The 14,976-nt window shown below is 37.3% G+C and overlaps 1 long non-coding RNA gene across 3 annotated transcripts in view; it reads left to right on the top strand.

Moving 5' to 3' along the window:
* The window catches only part of LOC120362322 (uncharacterized), an 87,878-nt gene that overhangs the window by 65,334 nt on the left and 7,568 nt on the right, over window positions 1-14,976 (top strand). For 2 of the 3 annotated variants that reach the window (XR_012514114.1, XR_012514115.1), the window contains exon 3: window positions 5,947-6,690. This is a non-coding gene — a long non-coding RNA (uncharacterized LOC120362322). The remainder of the gene's footprint in view (window positions 1-5,946; window positions 6,691-14,976) is intronic. The other variant, XR_012514116.1, reaches the window with a different exon arrangement.

The following is a 14,976-nucleotide window of genomic DNA, read 5'->3' as shown; positions in this document are numbered from 1 at the left end:
AGTCTATTGCTTTCCTTATTGTTTTGGATGTCTTTGTCATGAAGATCCAGAAAGAAGTAAAAACCTCAAATGGCTTAGACAAGTATAATATATAATTTTCTTATACAGCAAGAATTCTTGAGTAGCTGTCTTAAGGATTTAGTCAACTCAGTGGTTTCCATAATCAACAAGGTTCTGGGGTCTTTCCACTATTCAGCTCAGTCAGTCTTCATGTTTCTCTTTCATTCTTTATCTTGTTCCCTTCTTTCCCATTGGGTGGCTGCCACGTGGCATCACATACAGACATGGAAAGAACTAGTTGAAAAGCTACTGGCATAGCATGTTGAAAACAACAGATCTTTCTGAGGAACATCACTACATTTCTTAGTCTCACTGGCTACCCAAAAACCAATTGCGTGGGAAAAGAATCACAAAAGTCAGTGATTAACTTAGTCTTCTTTAGAATTTTCTGCTGAGCTGAAAATGGTGTCTTCTACTTTGAGAGATAATAATCTAACACCACAAGAATTCTGTTAGCAAGGAAGATGGAAAAGATGTCTACTTTGTAGACAAGACCATTGGATACTAAGATTTTGTTCACTGTTCGTGGCTATTGTAAATAAATCCCTGGTCAATTATATTTTATAAGCATTTATTACTGATTTAAACTGATACTGATGATTATATGTTGATCTTTTTATAAGGAACCTTGCTGAATTTCCTTTTTCACCAAATAAGATAATAGTTTTGTATGGAACTTTTATGAGTATTGTATATTTGAAGGAACATTTTGTATTTTTCTTTTTATTATTTATTGTCTTTGTTTTATTGTATTGGCTAGGACTTTTGATATGATGTTACAGCACCTTTGTCTTGTTTTCAATTTTAATGGGAACTTTTCTGAATGGACTCATATGCTAGAACTGATTTCAATCTGTGGACATTTCTAAGAGATGTATATCAGACCCATGTATATAAAATTTGTAATGATTGTGCACAGAAGAAATTGACTATGTGGTAAGGTCTTAGGATTCAATTGGAAGAAGTTTCCAAGCAATGGCTTGCCAACTTCTCCATAAGTACATTGTAAGAATAGTTCAAGATTACCTCAAAAACAGAACTCTTCTATCCCTGGCTTGTACTCACAGAATTAGACATTTCCTTTTACTCACAATAATAATAAGCAGTAATAAAACTACTGACACATTTATTTATTTATTGTCTTCATTGAACAAACATTTTAAGAAGTCACTAACTCTAGGATAAACTTTGGGAACTTATTATGTATTCTATGTGGAGATATAAATATGTACACATATTAATAGTTACAGAATTACACCATAACTGCTGCAAAGAGCTATATAAAAAGTTTCAGGGGAAAAATACTGAAAAATATACCCACAAGTAAAATGTAAGGAAACAGAGGATGCGAATCAGTGAACTGATCCATTATAGCGAGCGTGCAGTGAAGAACAGCAGCGGAGTCAAAGGTCGCAAACTGATGCTGATGTGAAAAATGACACTTCTGTTCTTCAGCAAACACTTGGGGTTTCTTATTCCATTCAAACCCTGAGGAAAATGAAGGCTCTCGTGTGCTCCATTAAGCCCAACAACCATTGCCCTGCCTCTTTTTGTTCTTTGGTTACCTGTGGTTGCTTTATTGCAACCAGGATTTCAAGTTGGTTGATGCTTCTAAGACAATGTCTGAGAGTGTAGCAGAAAGAAAAGGAAACAGGATTGGGGGCTGGGTGAGAAGAAATATGTTGTATTGTTTTTTTCTTTCTTCATTCTGGATCCCAGATCCAGGGAGTTTACCACAAATGCTTTTATGATCCATGAAACCTAATGTTTCTGTAGTAGATATTGTCTTGGTAGGTAATTAATGAAGAAGCCCTCATGCTGCTCTAGTCTTGTTTATAGCATTAAAATCCAGGTAAAAATTTCTTATTCTGGCAACCCACAATCACCTTTGATACACTCTATTCATGTGGTGCCCCATTTACCAAAGGAAATAAAGGATTCAGACTAACTCTTGTACTTATAGTTGAATTTCAGCAAGGGTGGATTTCTGAAGGTTTTACATACTGTGAATCCAAGTCCATCTGGACCAAAAGATAAAGCTTTTCATAGATCATGCAAATGACATGCATGGATTACATTCCAGAATTGCCATTAAAAGGCTTTTAACAAGTTGGAGATGTTCAGTATCATCCTAAGGTTTTCACTACCCTGTGACTCCTTAGAGAATTAAATTACCATCTGAGAACTTCAATAAGCCGGTGTTCATTTAGTACCTTTGTTTGTTTTTCATTAGTCTTGTCAAAAGAAAGATTAATGTTCAGTTCACTCAGTACAGCTTTTCTTAAAAAGAATATGATGTCTAACTTGAAATTCCATTTAGATGCAGGGAAACTGATTTTTTAAATACTGTGTGATGATCATTTCACCTTTCCTCCCAATTCTTTAACTCTTAATTTTTTTTCCCTTGTAAGCAAACATTTAATCCTGCTTAACCCTCCTACTGCACCATCCCTAATCCTGTGATGCTGAATAGTATAATCTTTGAGTTTTACTGCATAGGTGAAAGAAAAACGATTTCTGCAAAGGTGGAAGCTAAAAGAAAAAAAACTGTAGGATCATTTTGCAAATGGAATCACTAAAGAACCATGCATCTTGCTGGGTAATAGCACAGAACCTTTAAATCACAGAAATTAGAGACAGGAGACCTGTCAGGTCACCTTGTCCACCTCCTATAGTGGCTTTATGTATTTTGTGTGAAATGACATGCAGTGAAGCATTTACCAGAACCCTGGGGAGACTCTAGTCCTCAGTAATACATCTCCCTGTTGAGAAAATGTCATAGAGAACAGTCCACCTTTTCTTTTGCCTAATTTCACATTGTTCTGCTTTGCTATACCGTTTAAATGCAGCCACACATTCTTTTGCTCCTCCATCTTTAAAATCCACAACCATGTAATATTACATCATTATTGTCTTTCTTTGTAATTATTTGAGCCAAGCTATACAATTTGCATCTTAAAATACTAACTTAATCAATCACCATTGCACCATGTAGTGACTTTCTAAACGGTTATTCACCACACTCCCATTTACTCTGATCAGAAGCTTTATTTCTTATAATTTCATTTTTTCATGTGTGTTTTTAGATTCAAAAAGTTTGCTCAATTCTTATAGAAAATGAAAATGATTCTCGAATTAGTGACTGGACATCACAATTTCATTAAGATTCAGATAACTCCTACAGCCATGATTTATTTTATGTTCTACACAAGTTTCTAGGACACCATCAGGTTTAGTATCTCACAAATCTAAATACCTCTTGGTGTGTCAGGTTGTCCAAGTGAAACCACCTTTGCAAAACTGTGACAGAAAAAGAAATCTGACATGGCTGACTCCATCTTGCTTCTGGGCTCACAGGCTGGCTGTCTTCACTCAATTCCTAGTCTTGGGTCAAGCTAACTTTGGAAGAAATTTAATTTTTAGTTTAAATGTTAATAGCCCTTCCCCAAAACTAAGCTGCCCTTGTAAAATTAATGACAGATCCCCCAAGTTAGGAGGATGAGAATGGCCTGAATTCTACTATGATGCAGATTTAACTAAACAATTGCCAGTCATTATTCAGGAGGTCACAAGATTTGCAAATTCCTCAATTACTCCTGTAAATGACATCATTATTGTAGTATAGTAACTAGCCAAGCATGGTGGCCTGCACCTGTAGTCACAGCTACTCAGGAAGCTAAGGTGGGAAGATTAATTGAGTCTGGGAGGTCAAGGCTGCAGTGAGCTGTGGTTGTGCCACTGCACTCTAGCCTGGGCAACATAGTGAGACACTATCTCCACTATCTCAAAGAGAGAGAGAGAGAGAGAGAGAGAGAGAACCTGAGACCATGTTTTTGAGATGTCTTTTCATGCTTCTGCATTTCTGACTACCTAATGACCCCATCCAGACCTGTTACTCAACCAGTCCCGTGGCCCCCACTCAGAAGCAGACCCAGCACAAGAGGACTGTATTCTACATCTTCCCTATTATTGCATCCCCAATCAATTAGTAGCACTCATGCCTTAGCCCTCTGCTTACCAAAGTATCTTTGAAAAACCTCTAACCTCTGTGCCTGTGGCGAGATTGATTTGAGTAATAACTCCATCTCCATATGGAGTGGCTGGTCTCATGTCAATTAAACCCTTTACTGCAATGCTATGGTCTCTCTGAATTGATTTTATTTTTGCGTTAGGCAGGAAGAACTTACTGGGCAGTTACACAATTGTTATGTCTGAAGGAACACTGTTTAATAACTCTTGGGCACAGCTATATGACTGACTCTTGATAAGTTATTTCGTCTACATGTGTTTCAAAATGTATTACACTACCTTCTGGAAAATAAAACATCACATTTTGCACATCCAAAAACCCTACTTCTCCTAGGTAGGAAATGGAGACAATCTCCACTCAGGTGTCTAGGGTGAGCAAAAGTCAGCTGAACGTAAAGACTTGTCTTTGATTCCAAGATGCTGTGTGTTGGAAGGTGGAGATGCTCTTGTAATGATTCCTTCTCCACCCACCACCAGCACCCCAACACCATTGTGCTGGCCTCAAGTGGATGCGCTGCTCACTGTTTAACATCCTGCCAAGTATGGGCGTGCAGTCTTTCTCACAATGCCCCAGGGGAAGGCTGCAACATTTAGATAAGACTTTAGTAAATGCTTTTGGACAACCACAGGGACATACACACAGAAAATCAGGTGTGCAGATTATAGCTTGAATTATTAGAATGGTAGATCACATTCCATGTTAGTTTTCGGCCTAACTCTGATATGGTTTGGCTGTGTCCCCAACCAAATGTCATCTTGAATTGTAGCTCCCATAATTCCCAAGTGTTGTGGGGGGGATTCAGTGGGAGATAATTGAATCATGGGATGGTTTCTCTCACACTATTCTTGTGGTAGTGAGTAAGTCTCACAAGATCTGAAGGTTTTATAAGGGGTTTCTTCTTTCACTTGGCTCTCATTCTCTCTTGCCTGCCACTGTGTAAGACATGACTTTTGCTTTCTGCAGTTGTGAGGTCTCCCCAGCTACATGGAACTCAGAGTTCATTAAATCTCTCTCTCTCTCTTTCTCTCTCTCTTTTTTTTTTAAATAAGTTATTCAGTCTCAGGTATGCCTTTATCAGCAGCACGAGACCAGACTAATACACTCTACTTAAGATATTTTTTTCTTCCACCCAGGGCCCAAAGTATAGCTATTATGAGGCCTCAAATTTAAGACTCTTCTGAACCTAGTAAGATTAGTGTTGAGAGAAGAGTTACTTGTCCTACCTTCTGGAAACTTTACTGAAGCTAGGAACTGTACGTGCCCATGCATACCAGATGGACAAGTATAGTAAGCTTTTATGCATTTTTTTCTCTGAGGGGATTAAACCCCCCACAAAACCTGACAAACTTGTCTCAACTTGCATTACTCTATAACAAAGAAATGGAGAATGGCTGCAGGAGCAGTGGGAGGGAGAGAATGGCTGGTGGGCAGAGAGAGAGAAAAGGAAAGAGAATTATGTGTTGAGTGCTTACCCAGCAGGCATGTACTTTATGTACATTATCTCATTTACTCATTACCTAAATGATTTCCAGGTAGGTAAATGGAAAACAGTTCTGTCTGACTCCCTGGCTTATACCCTTCCATTCCACACAATGCTGCACCATTTTTCAAAGACATGAGGTTTAATGAGACAATAATGTTGGTAAAGTGTTCTAATTTCCTTTGAGAAAAGGAGCCATAAAATTTTATTGTTATTGTTACACTTATTATTGAAGCTCAGTGAATGCTTTAGTGGTGTCATTGATGTAACTAATATTACACTCATTTATTTCATTTAGGGAACTAAAGTCTAAAAATAAGAACAAGCAATTTTAGTGGGCTTTAGATTCAGCTGGTTATCAAGTGCTACTTTGCAGGTGGAGACCTTGAGGACTAACTCAACAAGCCGACAAGATGGTCTTGGGGGCAAAAGTGAAAAGTATGACCAGTAGGTGCTCTTTCTAATGCTTGGCTTTCCCTAGGGGTGAGAAAGGGGTGGATTAAAGGTGAAAGGCCTGAAACATTGTATTCTCTGTCTATAACTGTTAAAGAAGGAATGTAGCAATAATTCCTTTGCTGGTTTGTGGAAATAACAGTGGATTCAGTTTAGATAATTTGCTTCTCCAGAAGGGCAGACATTTTCCCCTTTCTATGAAAGAGTTTATTGTGTTAATTATATAAGACAAAATTATGTCAAGAACAGGAAGATACTGCAAAATGACATGAAGTCATGCATATATTAAAACACAAACAGGAAACTGGGCATGATTAATTTTAGTTTTTGCCATTTTATAAAGTCTTTATAGTGGGAAATAATTAAATTTCCTTCTAAAAGCTGCATTTTTGGTTAAATAATCCCAGCTCTAATTGTAATTTAAGAATGAAAGAAAGAAGTCTACCTGCATTTTATGTGGCAATTATGTGTTTCATTATCATTTGTCTAAGCTTGGACTTTATTGTTTTCACATTTTTTTCTGACATGTGCTGCATTTGGAGAAATGTAGAATTCTGCACTTTATTCAGGCCTGATCTCTGATGAAAGCAGAAAGGAATGTCCATATGATCCACTTTCCTTGTTTTCAGCCAAGAAAACTGAGACCTAGAGAAAACAAGTGCCTCAGGTGAGATCTTACAGTTGGTTAGCAGTGCTTGAAATTTAATGTAAGTCCCCCTTCCACTACTATGTTTGTCCATTGATTTATCATGAATTTGTGTAGACAAGTCTTTCTGTTCATTTACTTTACCTTAAATTTGCCTACTATTTTTCCTAAAAGGGCAATGCAGAATGAAGATAAGGATCCCTTTGCTATCTATTGCTAAGTTTAGGGAAGTTAGAAAGCAACTAGTTGCCTTTGCAGCTCTTCTCTGTGTCCTTCTCTGTGACACCACTGTGTGATAACAAAACCAAGCCTATGCCTTGCATCGAGGCACACTGGAGATAAAAACCTCATTGACTGATACGAAATACACAAGCACAAATTATTCCTTCATTGTAATCCATAAAGCGTTTCCCTACCACCAACCTCCACATCTCCTCTTTTCCTTGTCTAATCTTGCTTTGCTATAGAAAATGTTCAACAATAAGAGTTGGGGAAAATATAGGAAGTGGTTAGGAGAAAGGCAAGATAGACTCCAGCAAATGATTTTTAAGCATGCCTGGAAACAGTTGGCATCTCAGGCTAGAAATAAATTCATTGTCTTGAGTTCACAGCACTTGCCTTTGATTTTCTGGAAGTCATTCTTCCCAGTGGAATAAAAAATGTCCCCAATTTTGGTAATCTCACTTTTTTCATGGAAAGAAAAAATTTCTCATTATCACCTCCTCTCCACACTCCTAACCCACCTCCCAGGAATCTTGTTCTCTTTTATCAATCTACTTCTTGTAATTGAAAAAAAAAATGAAGGAAGTCTTTTTATTTGGCTAGATTATAATTTAGTTTATATAAAGGAATATTTTATTTTTTAAGCCAAAACTATAATACAATATATAATAGAGAGTAGGTACTAAAAGTATCTGATTAGTGAGTGGATTGATTGGATCATGAGTTTAGTAATCATTTTTTCAGTACCTACACTGGTCAGCCTTTTTGGGAGGGGAAGAGAGTTGCTGTGAAAAGAGTTTGCTGTAGTTTAATGGAAGAGACATACAGGTAAACAATCAAATAGTGCAACAGGACAAATGTTTTTAAGAGACAGGAACAAAGCACTGTGGAATCTTTGAGAAGAGAATGACAAATTTTCCTGGGGCACCAGGAGAGACTTGTAGCAATATCAGCATTTGAGTTGGATCTCAAAAACTGACTGACTGTTCTTGGGTTATTAAAATGGACAAAAGTGGGAAAAAAAGCTTTCAAGCTTGTGCAGGCTTGGAGGCTACAGAAACTTGGCATGTTTGATGAACATTTAGAAATTCAGTGTGTCAGGAGCCTTGAGGGAAGAAGTGGCAGGAGATGTTTTATACTGGAACCAGGGTCTGAAACATCTTGAATGTCAATGCAGGGAGGTTGAATTTTATTTTCTGGGCAGCAGGCAACCAAGAGAGGCTTTAAACCTGGGAAGTTACATACTTGACTTTTATCTTTTTAAGAAAGAAACCTGGAAATGATATCTATAAGAGTCTTGTCACAGAAACCAGTTAGGGAGTAATTTTAATAGTTCAAGTGAGATGCCTTATTCAGTTTAAGCTGTTCTCACAATGTACCATAAACTGGGTCATTTATAAATAACAGATATTTATTTATCATAGTTCTTGAGGCTGGAAGTGTGTAATCAAGCATTAGCATGGACATATTCTGCTGAGGGCTGTCATCCAGGTTACAGACTGCTGACTTTTGCTGTGTCCTCACATGGCAGAAAGAGGACAAGAGAGCTCTCTGGCCTCTTCCTTTAAGGGCACCGATAATCTCATTTGTGAGGGATCCACCCTGGTGACCTAATTACCTCCTAAATGCACCACCTCCAAATACTATCACGGTGGGATTAGGGGCTTAAGTATGAATCTGGGAGCATACAAACACTGAACTCATTGCAGGTAAAATGAAGATTTTCAGTGGCAGGGGAGATAGGAAGTAGAGATCCCTAACACAGACTCAGCAGATTCCAGTTACTGAGTGAGAGGGGAGTTGAATGTTCAGCAGTGAAAGTTTGGGGAAACAGAAGGGAAGAAGCTGCAGTAGAACTGAGGTTCTGATAGCAGGAAGTCAATAAATTAACCTGAGAACCTAGGATACAGATAAGGTTTTCACTTATTCAACACACCTTTCATTAAATATCCTCGATGTATTAGGACCTACTTTGAAACATTATGAAGGAGGAATATTTCGTACCATCATAGAGCACATTGTTTAGTGGGGCTATATAGATTTAAAAGTTAATTATGTTGTGGTAACTACAATGATAGCTAAATATGGCCAGCCTTTATAGTGATTATTATGTTTTTGACACTATTCTAGATATTTTACATGAACTACTCCTTTTAATCTTGAAAACACTCTTAAAAAGAAGCTGTTATGATTCCCACTATACTTGTGAGAAACCGAAGCACAAAGAGGTTACGTAATTTGCCCAAAGTCATACAATTAGCAATGCAAGAGCCAATATTGAAGCCCAAGCAGTGTGACTCCAGAGTCCATGCCAGTGAACACAAAACTGAATTCCTCTGTGATAGAATTATGTGTAGAATAGTGTGTGTGTGTGTGTGTGTGTGTGTGTGTGTGTGTGTTATGAACTTTGTTGTCAATATTAAGTTGGAGCTGTACAATATCAAAGTTTATTGTTCCAGCAGACAATTAGAAATGTTGGCTTAGAGGCTGGAAAATAGATGAAAGCTAAAGGCATAGTTGACATCTGCAATGGGAGTATATATACAAGGGAGAGTATTTTTTTTTCCCGCAATTAGAAGGTCATAGCTCTGGGATCCCACACATAAGGGATATATGAATAACATGAAGGAGCTGGAATAGTCAGAAGGTTGCTAGACTATGTGGAGAGCAGAATATACAGATATCAGAATAGCATTTCTTGAAAGAGGATGATACAATGAACAGTGCCAAGTGCTACAGTAAAGTTATGTAGGACTGAATATTGATGGTTGAATTTGGCAGTTGAAAGGTTATTATTGGTTTTAATGAGAATCATTTTTGTTGTTTGATAGTGAAGGTAGCCACATTTAAGAGGCTGAGAATAAAAGGTCATGCAGAGGGATTTATACTTTTTGTTTGAAGAAGGCAGTTTCCGGAACAAAGGAAGTTACAGTCTGTTAATGCCAGATTATCAAACAGAATTTGGAAATAGTGTGGAGGAGGAAGGAAACAGAGAGATCATTTGCAAATACCATTCTTAGAAAGCAGCTAAAGGAATAAGTCAGCCCACATATAAAAGGTGGTCAATCACAGTGCTTATAACTTTTACTTCAGCTTCATTATACAACAATTCACAAATGCATCCATAATATACCTTATTCATTCACTCATTCATTTATTTGTTCAATAAACATTAAGCATTTGGAAAGCACTATTCATGCAGACTGCATGCATGTACAAGTGTTGGCATGTGTTCAGGAGAATGGAGGAGGAAAAAGGTGGTAGGAGAGACAGCTGACCTGAAAGCTTGCTGGGCATGCTGATCAGCATCATAAAGCCAGGGAGAGCTGGGCAATCCTGCTCATTAAACTGTGTAAAATACAATGGGCTTAGAGTATTTGGGGGTTGATAGGTAACATTGCCATTATTGACAGAAGACATGAAAGCCAAAATCAAGAGCTGAGGATAAAGATGTAGTTTTGTATTAGATTTTATTTCTTAAAATTTAAAAACTGTATATTTACATTAAAAAGTAAAAAATAAGAGCTAGCAATACCAATATCGTATTCTGTTTCTCTCTTTGAAAAAATGCCTAATCATCATATTGATGAATGTAGAATGCATATCCCATACAGAAATTATTTTATTAGCAAATTTTCTTTTTCTCAAGCTAATATCTTAATATTTTTTATTTTTTATTCTTGTTGTCATTGATAATAGCTGTCCATCATGCATGCAGATGGTATTGACCGAATATAGTTTCCCCTGCAATACTGTTGATAGAGATGATTCAAGGAATAGAAGATTTCTTTTTGGATCTTGGCTCAGCTCAGGTGATATAATTACTTCTAAAACAAATTTACTGTCATGCAATAGAGAAACAGACCAAACTCCAATAAAAAGAGATCTATGAACCCTTCATAACCATAGGTTTTCAGGGAGGAAAGTTGGAAAGATTTTTTTAAATGTCATAAGAAAAAGTGAAATGAATGGGAGTCAGGAAAAGGCTAGGCAAGGAGATGGAGGGAGAAGAGATGAACAGAACATACTGGTAAGAGGAGCTGCAGAATGAGAACTTCTGTTACAACTTTTCAGGACTGCCTGTTTGAGTAAACACAGACTGCCTATGTTGTTTCTGGTTTTCCTATTATGGCAGATGGTATAGAAAGTGTTAATTTGGTGTAGATTAAAACTTGAGACACCAAATATCATTGTTTCATTTTCCTGTGATGCCCCTTGCCCGATCAAGAAAGAAAACAAAGCTACTCATCATTTGCTGTAAGACAATCAGCACCAAAAAAACCCCAGAATTAATACATACTTTTTAGTTTCTGGTGGAAAATGTGTATGGATGTGTGTGGCTGAGAAATGGGAAGATTTCCTGAAAAATATGGAGGGGAAGGGAAACCGACCTGTTGTTTGATGGAGGTCATCTTATAAGCTGGTAAGATGTAAGATGGTGTTTCAGGGTGCACCCATGCTTGGTGAGAAGTTATCACAGAATTTGGGGTGTGTGTCCCTGTGATTTGGGGGACACATGATGGATACTAACTTCTAGACAGGTTGGTTTTTTGGTAACTAAGTAAGGAGGCCACACTGGGAGTCAATCTCAACCACACCAATGATGGATGATGGAGGGAGATGTCTTGAGATGAACTCACTCAGAGTGAGGGGAATCCTTCAAAACGAGCCTGGGAACAGATTTCCAGATGCAGAAATGAAAGGTGGGCTGTTGTAAGCTGCTAGCCAGCCTGAAGGAGGCATTTTCACCTCCAGGAAACTGTAATTGGAGGTCCCACTGATGACAGACAATTCTGAGAAATCCACAAAAGCACCTTGGGAGAGAAAGAGCCAGAAGACCAAATTAAAATCCTGCCAGTCTCTTAGTATCTTTGCTGTCTTCTATCCTCTCCCTGTCACCCCAATTTGCTCATTCTGCAGGGGCCAGAAGCTAGAGCAAGTATGGAAGAAACAACAAGCCAGTACCTCCCACCTAAGACAGGCCCAAGCTGGGGAGTTCAGATATTTTTAATTGGCAGAAAGTTGAGTTTTAATGTTGGACTTTCCTGGTCATATTAATAATTATTTATTATGCAGTAGCTAGTGTTAACAGGAATGGTAAGTGAAAACACAATTGCTTTCTGTTAGTATCCTACCAAGTCCATTTTATTTCAAAAGACAATAGGTCAGTATTCTATGATCTCACTAGGTACCTTATCTTACTGATGTCTGAAAGATAGTGAGTAATACAATGGAAAGGTCTTTCAGATTATTTAAAAGAAAAAGAGATGGAGATTGGAGTTTGAGTATCAGATCTCTTTATTGGTCATGATGCCTCTCTAAGCCTTAATTTTCTCATATGCAAAGTGAAATCACAATTGCCTATTACACCTAGCCTCTTTAATTCCTAGTTTTTAGATTATGTTTTCTATTTAATGTACCGAAATGTGTGAGAAAAAACATGTATTTCTCTCTGATGCCATTTTCGATTGTGTGTCTTCAGTTCTCTGGTCTTATTCATTAATTTCACTTGTAGTATCTCTATGTGCCCTCTTTATCTGTGAATCTATTTTATTTGTGTTTAGTGAAATTGGACCATATTTCTTCATTGTACCCTCTTTCTTCATGTGCCATTTTTTATTTCTTTGAGTTCCTGACTTTTAAAAACTATAACGACTTAGCCATTTAACAAGACATTCTCAAAATGATGACAAATGGTGTGTGTATACATAGTAATATATGTGTGAATATATATAATTTTATTAATGTCTAAACTACTGGCGTTATATCCATCTATCCCCAGCCACCTCTTCCCTCTCCCCAACCTCTGCTTTTTCCCTGTCTTTATTCCCATCTCTCTCTCTCTCTCTCTCTCTGTCCTTCCTAACTCTTGAGCCCTTCAATATTTAATATCACTTTCAAAAGGTGATTTGGAAATATCTGCTTTCCTCGGTCTCTTATTTACCTACTTCTTTTCACCAAATTTTCCTTTTTCTCCTCCTTCAAAATGATTTTGTAATCTGTCTACCCTCTTGACTCACTGTGCTACCTTTTATATTTTACCTAAATTATTACGCAAAGTCATAATGTACACACTCATCTCCAGGCTTGCATGCTCCGATCTGTACTGCTGTTAACTTTCTAGAGTGAACACCTGATTCTCTCATTTCCTGATTTAAAGGCTTCATATTTTTACATGTTATATTTAGGACAATTTCCAGGTTCTGACTTTGCATAGCCCTTGCGGCTGTTTATAATATGCTGCAATTTGCCTTTCCTGTGCCACCTCTGCTGCTCTCTACTTTGGTCAGACTGTTTTGCTCCTGTTTTCCACGCATGTCATGAAGCTTCATACCTCTCAGTTCTGCTCATACAGCTCCTTCTGCCCAGATTACTCCTTCCTTTCTTATCTAGTTGTCAATTCTTGTTCCTCACATTCTGTTCAAACATCAAATATCAAATACCCAGTCTATGCAGCTTTTCACAGAGCTCTAAACAAAATTATTATTAATCACCTGCATTGTGCTTCCCTCTACACTCCCACTCCTCATTTTTTAAAAGTTAGTAGTCCTTGTGATCTCCTAGAGATAATCAGGGTCTAAGAGCTGAAAATATTTTTTTCATACTTTTAAATTCTCATAGACAAAGCAAATGACAAATGTTAATTACTAAAATGGGTAGTAATGTATTTTCAGTATCAGACAAATGTATGCATGAGGGTTTTACATGCAGTAAAAAAACTTAATTGCAACATTACATTGTAATTTTCCAGAAGAGACTTGCTTTACTCATTCTAGATTCTTTGATGTCTAGAGCTGTGCTTGGCCCTACAGATGCTCAAGAACTCTTTGTTGACCTGCAAAATAAATTAATGAATGAAGAAATAACTCTGTAAGAAATGGACTATCATGATTTCCATAGCACAAATATGGAGCACGAAGCAAATGAAGTCAAGGGATTTGATAGTTACTCCTAAAGTATGTGATAGTTGAAAGCATAGGTGTTAACACCATAGTCAATGCTTTTAAAACATTAATACGACAGTTTTATCCAGCTGGACTGGGAAATGGCAGTTATGTTAGAAGTGAACTTTGGAAAGGTGGCAGTGCAGAAATTAGTCCCTACACAGAGCCAAACAAAAAGCAAGCAACAAAAGACACCACCACCACCACCACCACCACCACCACCACCACCACCACCACCATTTTAATCTGAAATGAGATTTAAATACTGCAAGAATTTTTAAGTGAATTTAATTATTACCAGTAGAAATTAAAAATTAGAAGAGTAAGTAGGATTTCAGAACCCCCACCCCACTTCAATCCACACACACCCCAAGGGACGGTGCTTTAATGCTCAGAGCCTGCTGACCAGCATCTGTTGCCAATTAAAGGCTGGGCTTTATCATTGGAAGCAGTTGTTTTTCTTTCTATTGCAATGAAAAATATTGACTTCTATTCTAGACACATAGAAAAAATAAACAAAAAGACATTTAACTATTTCTTCAAATATTTCACTCTATTATATCCCTCACATACTAGGATTTCCAAAAGAACTAGTAGAAATACTGCCTTAAAATATTTTCTTAAAAATGTGAGAGCCCATCTCTCACTATTAGAGGTAAAGTTTGCAAAGCTGTGTGCTATGGGAAAGAGATTTGTTTTAAATTTATTAAAAGATAAAAAGTCTAGTTAATTATCAGTAAAGCTCTCTCAGTGAAAATCTAAAGTAACAAGAGATAATAAACTGCTTAGATACTGAAGATTTAAAAATTTTTGAGAGGCACCAATTTTGTCATTCTCCTTTTAACTCACTTGTGCCTTCAATGGCATAGAAGAATGTTTAAGAATCCAGCTCCAGCCCCAGGCTGCCTTAGTTCATGTTATGGGCCATACAGATAATAACTACAGTATCTTCGGCAAGTTACTTAATCTCTTTGTGCCTCAGTTTACACATATGTGTAGCGGTAACAGTAGAACCTCCTAATGGCATTATAAGGATTCAATAAGTTAGAATCCAAAACACTTAGAATATTGCCTGTCATGTGAAACCAGCTAATTATTATTAATTGTTATTATTTGTAGAGAAGAGGAATTGAGTCACAAA

This window comes from Saimiri boliviensis, chromosome 15 (genome assembly GCF_048565385.1).
Source record: "Saimiri boliviensis isolate mSaiBol1 chromosome 15, mSaiBol1.pri, whole genome shotgun sequence".
Lineage (NCBI taxonomy): Eukaryota > Metazoa > Chordata > Mammalia > Primates > Cebidae > Saimiri > Saimiri boliviensis.
Note: the sequence above shows the minus strand (reverse complement) of the source record. Positions and strands in the feature narration are given on the sequence as shown.